We start from the raw sequence: 12,186 nt of genomic DNA, 5'->3' as shown, positions 1-12,186 counted from the left end.
AATCCATGGGTCAAAGTCTTGTCTCTGACATGTTACTAGCTGTGTGACCCCAAGTAAGTCACCTCTCAATAGTCTAAGGCAACCCTCTGAGACTGTAAGGAAGAGATAGTGACAACTTTCAGTAATAGAGGAGGTTCCCTATATGAATGAAATAACAGATCTGTTTCCTAACTCTCTCTACATATTTTATACTGTAGCCTTTCTTTCAGCCTTCTTCCGTCCCGCCGTCGTTGCGTCCTTCCTTCCGTCCGTCCTTCCTTCCTTCCTTCCTTCCTTCCTTCCTTCCATTCCTTCCTTCCTTCTTCCTTCCTTCCTCCTTCCTTCCTTCCTTCCTTCCTGTCTCTCTGTCTCTGTCCCTCTCTCTGTCTCTTTCTGTCTCCTCTCTGTCCACTCTCTCCTGTCTCTTTCTGTCTCTGTCTCTCTGTCTTTCTCTGTCTCTGTCTCTCTCAGTCTCTGTCTCTCTCTCTCGGTCTGTCTCTCTCTGTCTCTCTCTGTCTCTCTCCCTCCCTCCTTCCCTCCATCCCTCCCTTTGACAAGACATCTGGTTTTAGTGCTATAGAGTAGGACTTCTTAAACTTTCTCCACTCATGACTTTTAAACCCAAAAAACTTTTTACACAACCCCGGGTTTATAGGTATATAAAATAGGTATATATAACCTTTTATTGTTGCCAAATTTTTCACAACTCCCACATTCAGTTACACCTCCCCATATGGGGTCTCGACCTAAAATTTAAGAAGCCTTGGTATAGAGAACTCAGTGAGAAAATTGTCTCTACTAATGCACATTGGCAACTGTTCTTCAAATTATATTCACTGGGATGTCTCAGGTGCTGAGAAGTTAAGTTACTTACTCAGAGTCACACAGATAGCAAGTGTCAGATGTAGGATTTGAACCCATGTCTTCCTGATTCTTATCCAGTTCTCTCTCTAGTATATCATATTGTCTACATCATTTCCTTACACAGAACTATGGTTGTAATTGATAGACTATAAGCTTCCCAGAGGAAACAGTTCACTTTTCTTAGTATCACTCAGCATTTGCGCATAGTTCCTGGCACATACCAGGGCTTTAATAAATGATTATAGATTATTTGATTGATGGATTATACATTTCCTGTTCCTTAACAGGAGAATTAGAGTATATGTCTATTGTGATTTTCATGGCATTCCTTAAAACAGAGGTTGATTATGTTAATGATTACCCCCTTCCTACTTCCTTTTAAATCTATTTGAGTATGGTTTGATAGTAGCCAAGAAAAGCCCACAACTGACTTTCTCCCAAACAGATAAACATGAAATGTATCACTTGCAAAAACTCAGTTAAACTTACATTATTGGCCAGTCTGCCCCTTTTAGTCAGAGTTCATTTATTATAAATGAACACATGTTCTACTTTCTAAGGGATTATTAATATACTTCTGTTGATTTCAGATGAGCCCCAGTCGTACCCAGAGAGATTTACATACATGCCAATACTGGCTATTACTAGTATTCTAAGGCACCCCCCAAAAAATCATTGGCATAGTCCCATATATCTTCTAAATTTCTTCAGCTGTATTTTTACTTCCTTCATTTACCTTTGTCCTGTTCTTGATGGAGATAAAGGTTATTTTATATATTATAACAATAGGCACAAGAGAAGCCAAGTTATCAAATGACTTTTAGCCAGGATCTTAGAGTAACTTAGTAATACTCCAGATATTAATCTTGCATCCGAAAAGAAACTACACACCAATTGTCCTATCCATCTCCAGTTCCCCCTCCCAGTGGAAGATCAAAGGCTATGGCCAATTGCAACCCTCAAGAAGGAATTTAGCAGTCCATACTGGCAGTACACTAGCTTTATCTCTTGTTACTGTGTTACCATCACCCCTCAACTCCATAAAACCCTCAGGCTTTCGAAGTAGGAGGAGTAGATTGTGAGGTTTATAGGCATAACGATGACTAGAGACTTTGCTGTGCTGCTTGTCAAGTACCTTGATGCCTCAGAATAAAATACATAGAGGGAAAGTAATTACTTCTACAGGGTGACCAGGAGAACCATTTATAAGCATTTTGAGAAACAAGTATAAATACAAGGTGATCCTTTCTGATCTATGTGATATTTGCACCATATTTGTGTGTGCATATACATGTGATTATATGTGTAGAGACACATACATGCCCATATGTTTATGTGTATGCACACATGCCTTGATGCACATATGAAAGAGCCTTGTAACAAACCAAAGGATGACACTGAACTTTACAGAGCAGAAGCTTTTATCAAAAACACAAGGGAGGGGCAACTAGGTGGCACAGTGGATAAAGCACCTGCCTGGAGTCAGGAGGACCCTAAGTTCAAATCCGGCCTCAGTCACTTGACACTTACTAGCTGTGTGACACTGGGCGAGTTACTTAACCCTCATTGCCTCGCAAAACAAAACAAAACAAAACAAACAAACAAGCAAGCAAACAAAAAATAAAAAAAACCACAAGGGAAATGTGGTCAGTGAGGCAGAACCAGCTGCTCCACTGCATTGGGGCACTTCCTGTGGACATGAGCATGTGCTCTGGCTCTGTGGAGATGAATGTAGTGAACTGGCCTCTTGCTAGGGAACAGGTGCTTCCTTTGCTGAAAAAAATGATTGGTTACCAACCCCTGATTGGTATTAATTTCCCCCCCAAAGACAAGGTTGTATCAAAGGAGGTTGACTCCTGGGCATCTTGTGAGGAAGAGTCTTGTGGAATAATCTATACTCCTTGGGAAGCTTGCTGAGTTGTAAAAAGGCTCCAGCCCCTTCTCCTGTAGTCAATTTTCATACTATGGATATACCTCAACAAGATGGGCGTGGATCCCTCCACCACCACCCACCACCACAGCAACATTGATAACTGCAACTTAAGTATGGATCACTTTTAAAGTTGGGAGGGACCTTAGAGGCTCTCTTGTCCAACCTCTCCTTTTATAGAGGGGAAAGTAAGATTAAAAATGTTAAGTGACTGGTGGTGGCAAGGTGGTGCAGTGGGTAGAGCAGTGGCCCTGGATTCAGGAGGACTGAGTTCAAATCCAGCCTCAGACACTTAACACTTACTAGCTATGTGACCTGGGCAAGGTCACTTAACCCCCATTGCCCCACAAAAAAGAAAAAAAAATGTTTAAAGTGACTTTCCCAAGCTCAAAATGCTAGTGAGTTTTGAATGTGAGATTGGAATCCAACTCTTCCTGCTTCCAAGTCTAGCATTCTACCCCTGGCATTAAGAACATGTTTTTGCCTATGTGAGCTTAAAATTCAGACCACAAGTTCAGAAGGCTGCCTCCTCTGTTTTATGGTTCTTTCCGTAAACCAGGTCACCCAACTCTAAGCATGAGAAATGTACATCTTCTGTAGCTACTTCTTGAATCTGAAAGTTCTTGGATCCTTAGGTTCAAAGCTCAGGGACCAGTGGGAGGTGATTTTCTATAAGAATTTCAAAGACCAAAAGGTTTATTTCTAACAAGGACAAAGAAAACCCAAATGATACCTAGTTGGTAATTTTTTTCATGCAGTTACTGATCTGAAATGACTGCAAATTATCTATTCAGCAGACCCACAATACTGTCTTTATCTTCCAGAGGACATAAAATTGGTGCAATGGGTTATGATTTTAAGTATTTCTCAGTGCATACTTTTGAAATCTTTTAGGCTTTAAGTGTCTTGTTTTTGTGAAAGAAATTAATAGCTATTCTCTACTTTGTACATTTTGGGCAGGCGGGGCAATGATGGGTTAAGCAACTTGCCCAGAGTCACACAGCTGGTAAGTGTCAAGTATCTGAGGCCAATTTTGAACTCTGGTCCTCCGAATCCAGGGCCAGTGCTTTGTCTATTGCGCCACCTAGCTGCCCCTGCTAATTCCTTTTATGGAAGATTCTTGTCATGAAGACATGTTTTATTCTGAAGATTCTCTCCAGAACTCTGGGTGGGAAGAGTACAATGAGCAGAGAGATGAATGCCTGACTTTACTCTTCTATGGATCAGGCCACCCCCCATGATTAATCTAGGCTCTTTGTGAGTTTCAGAATCCAAATCATGCAAGCATACCAGAAATTTTAAAATTCCAGAAATATAATAAGTTCCCGCCTCTTATTGTAATGCAAAACTACCTGCATTTTCCTGTTATTTAACATTTACCTCCAAATCAGCAAGTATGTGATAACAATTTCTAAATCAGTGTCTTACTTAGTGTTTTTTGAATAGTTATGAGTTCACTCTTATTTCCATTCTTCACTGTTGCCACTCCTATGTCATAGGTCCATCCAGGAGTTAATAGATCAATCTTGAATTGTTAGTGTTATTACTAAATGCTTGATGTTTCACTTGCATCTGATAAAGTTTTTGCTTGAATGTAGAATTCACAACTATCAATGTGGGGGTTCCCACTGAAGAAGTATACTGTCCTCTCCTACATCATGCAGGTTTGGCAGAAACATTTGTGGAGGACTTATACCTGCCATAAACAAACCAAAAAAACAGATAAATAAATAGGTGAGTAATGTAAACAGATAGATAAATAAATGAATGGAGAAGATTTACAAAATAAATGGATGGGTGAAATAAATATGGAATGAATAATTGATAGTAAAAGAATAAATGGGATCGATATATAGAAAATATAAATGAATAAATGGATGAATAAATGAATGGACAGATAGATAAATGAATGAACGAATGCATGAATATGAGTTGGTCTTACTATGCACTATACATTTTTATTGTAGTCAATTTCACACCTGATTGTTAGTTTTTACTTTAAGAAATTTGGGGGGGGGAAGAAATTTAGCACAAAAAATAATTGTTATTACTTATATACATATATTTATAACTATGTATATACTTTAAATTGATAGAACACAAGGACATTCATGAATATTACTGAGAAACTATCATAAATTAAAACATAGTTACCTGCAGAGCAGTAATTGTTGCCTTTATAAAGTCATGTATTTAAAACTACAGAGTTTATTTTCTGATATCTAAAAGAAACTATTTATTAGAAACTGGGGACACCTTATTAACTCATCCTTTCAGGAATATTAGGTTCAAGTCTTGTCTCTGTTCCTTCCTAGCCATGTGAGTCCAGGTGAGGCACTTTTCCACTCACCCTCACTTTCCTCATCTATCAAAAAGGGATGATGCTTCTATTGATTTGCTGTGTTATTTTTAGAGTATGCTATAAACCCTAATATGCTCTAAAGAAATATGATCTGTTGCTTCATTACATGGTAGCCTCGGTGTGCTTTTTTTCCCCCTAGAAGCTGTACTGTGAAAACTGAGTTTAATAGGTCAAGCTTATTTCCTTAGGTATTCCCATGCTTTTCTTTGTGGCTTTTGATATGCCTGAACATTTCTCTCTATGCTATTGCTCCTTCAACATTCTTTTAAAAATTCAGGTGGGACTGGATTTGTTTCAGAAATTTTCCAATTATTTCTTAGACATGATCATCAATTATATGGTTTATATACTTGGGCATTTTAATGGATTCTCTCAAACAATATGGGTACTCTCTCTACATTCTGCAAATACCAGCCAAATCCATGTATGTGTTCTCATCCTGTAGAAATCATACTTATGTCTTTCCAAAGGTACTCCACAGAAGGTCTGTCCAATCTGCTGGACATGTTCCTCTGATTCTGTTAACATCCTGTGTTTGTTTGTTTGTTTCATTTAGATATATTCCTGTACTCACTATTTAACTTTATCTATGAAAACCATAGTTAAATTGCTTTTCAAAACCATTAATACCATTTAGAAGATCAAATTCCAGGACTGCCCCCCTAACTAGGAACATAGGAATCACTCTCTGGGTGAGCACTATGGCATAACTGTCCCAGGATTCAACTCAAGTGGCATCTTATGGGGAAAATATTTCTACCTGAGATTTAGAAACATTTTAGAAGAATATAGGAGGTACCTAGTAAAGCTTACTACAATGGCAAGAAAGGGAATGTTAAAAAAAAAACCCTGGAAATTAAAGGGGTATCAATCAATTTGAGAATGGCTGAACAAATCAGTGTATTTAAATATAATGTAATATAATGGTGCTATGAGAAGTGAGGTAAAATAATTTCACAGAGAAATGGAATTACTTTTATGAACTGCTGCAGGGTAACCTGAGCAGAACCAAAAGAATAATCTATACTATAACATCAATGTTGTAAAGATGAAAAATTCTGAAAGCCAAAAAACCAATCTGATGAACTAAATGATCAAACATGATTCCACAGAGGTGATAAAGAACATTGTCTACTTCATGACAGAGAGATGATGAACTAATATGCAGAATAATGTATGTGTTTTTTGATATCCATGTGGGAATTTATTTTGACTGTTTATGTGATAAAAAGATTGTTTCTTTTCCTTTCTTCCTGCCTCTCTTCTTCCTTCATCCTTCCCTCCCTTTTTTCCTTCCTTCTTTCTCTTTTCCTTCCTTCCTTTTAAGTAGATAGGGGATGTAGAAGGGAAAATGAATATTTAAAAATAGAAATATAGATAGGTAGATAGAGAGAGATCTTATCCCTCCCATACTTACACTAGTTAGTTGTAAGGTTCACCCAATAGCTACAAACATGTACTACACATGTATATGTGCTGTATATACACACACACATATAGACACACACAATAAGACACACGGAGGGAGAGGTAGGGAGAGGGAGAGGAAGAGGAGGGGAGGAGAGAGGAGAATAATTATAAAGTAATTATTTCCATTAAATATAAGGTTCTTGACAAGTACCCTCCCATTTCGGTTTTGTCTTTGTCTTGGTAGCACTTTAGCACAGTAGTGAGCATTTAAGAAATGTTTGTTTGTAGCTGTTGCTACTACTTAATACTGTGGACCTTAGCTTTCTTATCTGTTGTGGAAATTTATTTTGATTTGGGGACCCTACATTGGGCTGAGATTAGAAAGCTTAGGGCCCTCAGGGTCTCTCTGTGTGGAGGTGCTGGTGCCCCTTCCCCTCCACTTCAGCTGATCCAAAAAAGCCCCATGGCTGTATGAGACGCCAAATCAGACAGCTGGGGGGGAAAAGCCCCCATTTCCCTCCACCCTGAGTGGATCTATCCAAGAGATCCTGGGCTTGTCCAGGCCGGGCTCTGGCACAGCCTGTTCTGAGGCATGTGATGCTCGAGCATCCCCCCAGCCCCAGCCGCAGCCCTGGCTGGCGGATTAGCTTGGTCTGTGGGGGCGCCAAAAAAAACCCCCAAGATTTGATGGGAGAGAAGAAAGATATATGTAGACCTGGGAGTTAGACAGAAAAGGGTGACTGACAAAATTAGAAGAACAGAAAGGAGGACTGACAAGATTTTAAGGGAACGGAGACTAGAGTCCCTAGAAGGAGGCCAGAAGATTAAGACGAAAGTTAGAAGCAGGGGGACAGACAAAGTGAAAGAGTTAAAATAAAGGACCTGAGTAGTGAAAGTGGAACATACCCTAAGGCAAGAGGCAGCTAAGGCCCTTATTGTATTAACAAAGTTCCAGAGACAGCAGGTGGAAGCACCAGAATGCAGTCAGGTTATACATTTTATTTCCCTGTATTTTTATGTTTAAATAGTATCACATAAATAAACTCTGCTTTGATTATTTAGTTAAGAGGCTTCTTAATCTTTTGCTTATCAATTTTGGGAGTGGAGCAGTGTGGTGGAACTTTATAAATGGCCCACATTAAATTAATAGCAGTCAGATAGCCTGTCAGTCAACAGTCCACAGATTAGTCCTCCAGTCAGATTAGTCCCCCCAAATCAGGTCTGACTAGTCAAAATATTTCCACACTGTAAAATGAAGTAGCTGGATTAGATGAATTCTAAGATGTCTTCTAGTTTCCCTGAATTTAAGTCATTGATTAGAGATCTTAAGAAATGGACATTCCCAACCTTGGTGTCTTCCTCTTGAATTTGAGAATTTCAAAGGTCTCCAAATCAGTCCAGTGGGAGTTGATTCTCCAAGTAGCATACTTCTCAGAAAATAGTCCTTATAACCTATATCAGATTGCTTGACATCTTGGGGAGGGTGGAGGGAAACGTGAGGGAGAAAAATTTGGAACTCAAATCTTATAAAAATGAATGTTGAAATCTATCTTTACATGTAACTGGAAAAAAATAAAATACTATTAATATTGAAAGAAAGAAAAGAAGAATCCTGTCCCCATGTGGATGCTCTTTCTGGACATTCTAAAACACAGAGAGGGAGACAGAGAGAGAGACAGACAGAGACAGACATGGTCAAAAAAACACCCAAATTCACGCAATCGAGATAAATATACAGCCCTTGGATTAGTAGGCAGTATACTATATTTCCAATAGTATTCACTTAAAACTCATTTTAAAACATTCAAATAATTACATGTTTATTCTGCTTATTGAGTGAGTGTGGCATCTCTTCCAAATGCACACTCCATTCCAGAGTGAGGATTAGAACATTTCTGATTTCAGGTCCTAGGATCAGACTGCCACCTAATGTCAAAGTGACCATATTGCATAAGAAAACAACCAAATAAAACTAGCTACACAAAAGGCTGCACCAATGCCAATCTAGTGGGGACTACCATCAATCTGATGTAATGCAAACAATGATGGATGTCAACCATTAAGATTTTATGATTTTTACATACTGGGGCGGACTCTTATAAGACTTATGATGAAAATAAACCGGGCTCAGGATAATATACAAATAATTTAGGGAAATATGACTCAATTTTGGATTTAATTACAACCAAAGATTTAAAATTTAATGAAATGGGCAAGAAAAAATAAAACTAACTGAAAGTAGTAGGCACATCCTTTTAGATGAAAATAAAATGACTAAATTTAAATCAAAATTGCATTTGATTTATATTCTCAAATACCAATCTAGGACAGATCTTTGCTACCTGTTATGGTTAATACTGGTTTCTCGAGGCAGCTTAAAGATCCTTTTTCTGCAACACTGAAAAGATAGATCTGGTACTGACGATAAGGTTTGAGGTTTCCTATTATTGTTGTTGTATTGCCTTTTTCCACTGACAGTGCTTCTGACTTATTGGCTTTAGTATCCAAAATGGTCACAAAGTAGTGATGGAAAGAGGTGCTCGAAAAATCATCTGGTGGATCCCAGTGCAGAAATATCTCTGCTGGTGTTACACGTGTGACTATCAAATTTTTGGCTTGTAACGGGCCTAGTAAAAGAAAGGAAATGAAATGTTTTAAAATTCTGTCTAATAAATAGAGATGTCTGAACAAAAATGATGAAGTGAATTTAATTCATTTAAATTTGACCAGCAAAAACCCTAGTGAGGATCCTTTATTTAAGTTAATAATTCAGTATGCTCTCAAATTAAATGTAGTTTATGCAAATGGTCATTTCCAGACCCCTCCCCCAATCTGACATCATTTATCATGTCCTAACATCATTCATTTTAATGCATTTAATATTTTCCTCTTAGATGTATAAAGCTAATATAATTGTGACCCTAAACCATTTTTTGTTCATTCTAGTTAAATATATTGGATCAAAAGTACTGATACTTAAAGTTCAAAATATTCTTTATATTTTTGAGTAATTATATTGTCTTGTAGATACTTTGATATCCAAATTTGTGAATATATACCCTTCAAGAATTCTATCTCCTCACAAGGAGGCATCAGAAAATAATTTTTTGTGGAAGAATTTTCTAGAATTATTCTTCACTTCATTATTTCTTGAGCGGATAGGAGGAAGAGAGCCCTTTATGTTCTCATTCAAAATGGCATTACTATACTTCAGTGGTTCAAAATTAAAACAAAAATATCAAGAAAAAACTCATATTAAAGCAAAGAATTAAGTTTTGAGTGATCTGGACAGATTCCAGGATAAATTTTAAAAATAATGATAATCAATAAATCTGCTAAGTCCAGGGAGCAAGACAAATTGTTGCTCTACAATGGAACTCTAAAATTCTTTAAAGATTGGTACACCCTTCAGTGATGAAGATTTTTAACCTTTTAGTAACTTAGTTGATATTGACTCAAGATTTACAATGAGTCAAAATTTGATCACCTTGGGGGCCACCCTATTGATGATCCTAGCTGAACTTAACTAAGCTGGTTCTCAGACAATAGACATATAGTCACCACATCCATGCTCTAAACTTTTCACCTTGGTAAGACCCCTCAGACTTTGTGATCTGCACACATGAATACAAGAATCCCAGCTCACCATCATGCTACCATGAAGTATCAGAGTAGGACTAACTATATTTTTATAAATGGAAATATCATAATATTTATTAGGCTCATTTTATGTATGCTTGTTTAATTTGTTCAGATGTCATAACTCAGTTATTTTCACATAGCATTTATACATCAAAGAGACACTGTCAGGGACAGCTAGGTGGTGCAGTGGATAAAGCACCAGCCCTGGATCCAGGAAGACCTGAGTTCAAATCCAACCTCAGACACTTGACACTTACTAGCAGTGTGACCCTGGGCAAGTCACTTAACCCCTCATTGCCTTGCAAAAAAGCGCACTATTCCTACACCCTTTGCCATTGCGTCTTATCTCCACTGGGACCTTGTTTCATTAATTATTATTACATTCTTAGACCTTTAAGCCTTTTTCCTTTCGATTCATTCCTTTTTCCAAAACCTACACACATAGCAGTCTTCCTTGATCTCAAAAATATTTTTTTCTCCCTTTCCCCCATACATTGAATATGCAACCTTCTCATCTCTTCCTTGTAGAAACCTTGGCTTCTTTCAAAACTCATTTCAAGTCCAACCTCCTATGGAATGCCTATCCTGATTGCCCTTATCCCTGAAAATTAATTTGTTTTATTATGCTTGTGTTTTGCTTTTATCTGTGTTCAAGTTGTGCTTCTAGAAGGAAGGGGTCTGTTTGGCTTTTATTGTTCTCTTTCCAGCACAACAAAACAGGGCAGTCACAGGAATCACTTACTTCATAAAATCTTCTTGTTGCTCTTGCTTGGTGCTTCCTTACTAGTAAAGTGAGTTGATTGTACTGGATGATCTCTAAGGTCTCTTAATTAATTACTACCTCTGTAATTCTATGAACTTTGAATTAGCCTCTCCACTAAGCATACTCTACTTCCTTTTAGTTTTGTTAGAAAACCTTCCAAAGGAGAGTTCTCAGTTCATGACCTCTATAGTCTCATGACCCACTAACTCCTTAATGCATAAAAATCTGGCTTCCAAAACATTAAGCTCCCTTGCTGCCAATCTAATGACATTTTCCCTCTCAACTCTTCATGGTTAGCCATCTTTTTGATTCCTAAAACTTTATCTTGTCTTTGCTTTTAAGCTATTACCCAGTCCTGGTTCTCCTCTTTGACCATGAATTCTCTTCTTTGTGGAGTGAACTTCCCACTTCATAAATGTGATTGCATCCCAAGACTCAGTCATCAGTCCTCTTTTCTTCTCTATCTGCTCTATCTCCCTTAAAGATCTCATACTCTCCCCTGGTTTTCTTTATCCCTGTGATGATGTTGATGACCCTCAAATCCACAGGAGTGTAGGCAGTAAGAAGTTGTGGCATGGTAGCTAAGTCCAGAAAAGAAAGGAATTGTATAATGCTGTGTTCTGTTGTGTTGTATAGCATCATGATGAAGATAATAGTTGATAAAATACTGCATACAGATTCAGGGAGACCTGAATTTAAATTCTGCCTCAGACACTAGCAAATCATTTAGCTGCTCTCAACTTCAGTTTTATCATCTTTAAAAAGAGGATATTAATAGCACCTACCTCACAGGAATGTTATAAGGATAAAATGAGATAATATAGGCAAATTATTTGCAAACAGTAAGGGACTATATAAATGTAGTTCTTCTTATTATTAGCTTTTATTCCAAACATAGAGTTCACCAACATCTTTTTCTTTGTTCTCTGTATTACATTGTTCTCCACTTTCCTCTTGACCTTTTTTGTTAGATCTAGCCATAGAAAGTATATTGGACTTAGAATGTGAATCCTGAATTTCAGTCCCAATTATGCCATTTACTATTATGTGACCATGGGGAAGTCACTTAACATCAGAGGGGTTCAGTTTCCTTCTCTGTAAAATGAGTCAGGGTGGGGGTGATTACATGATCTCAAAGTCACAGCTCAAAGCTATATGATGTAGTGCTCATTTGTTCAATAGGTGATCAGATTAAGGAGTCTTTTGTTTTTGTTTTGTTTTTGTTTGGGGGTTCAG

Source organism: Dromiciops gliroides, chromosome 5, assembly GCF_019393635.1.
Source record: "Dromiciops gliroides isolate mDroGli1 chromosome 5, mDroGli1.pri, whole genome shotgun sequence".
Taxonomy (NCBI): Eukaryota; Metazoa; Chordata; class Mammalia; order Microbiotheria; family Microbiotheriidae; genus Dromiciops; species Dromiciops gliroides.
The sequence above is the reverse complement of the archived record's forward strand: the minus strand, read 5'-3'. Positions refer to the sequence as shown.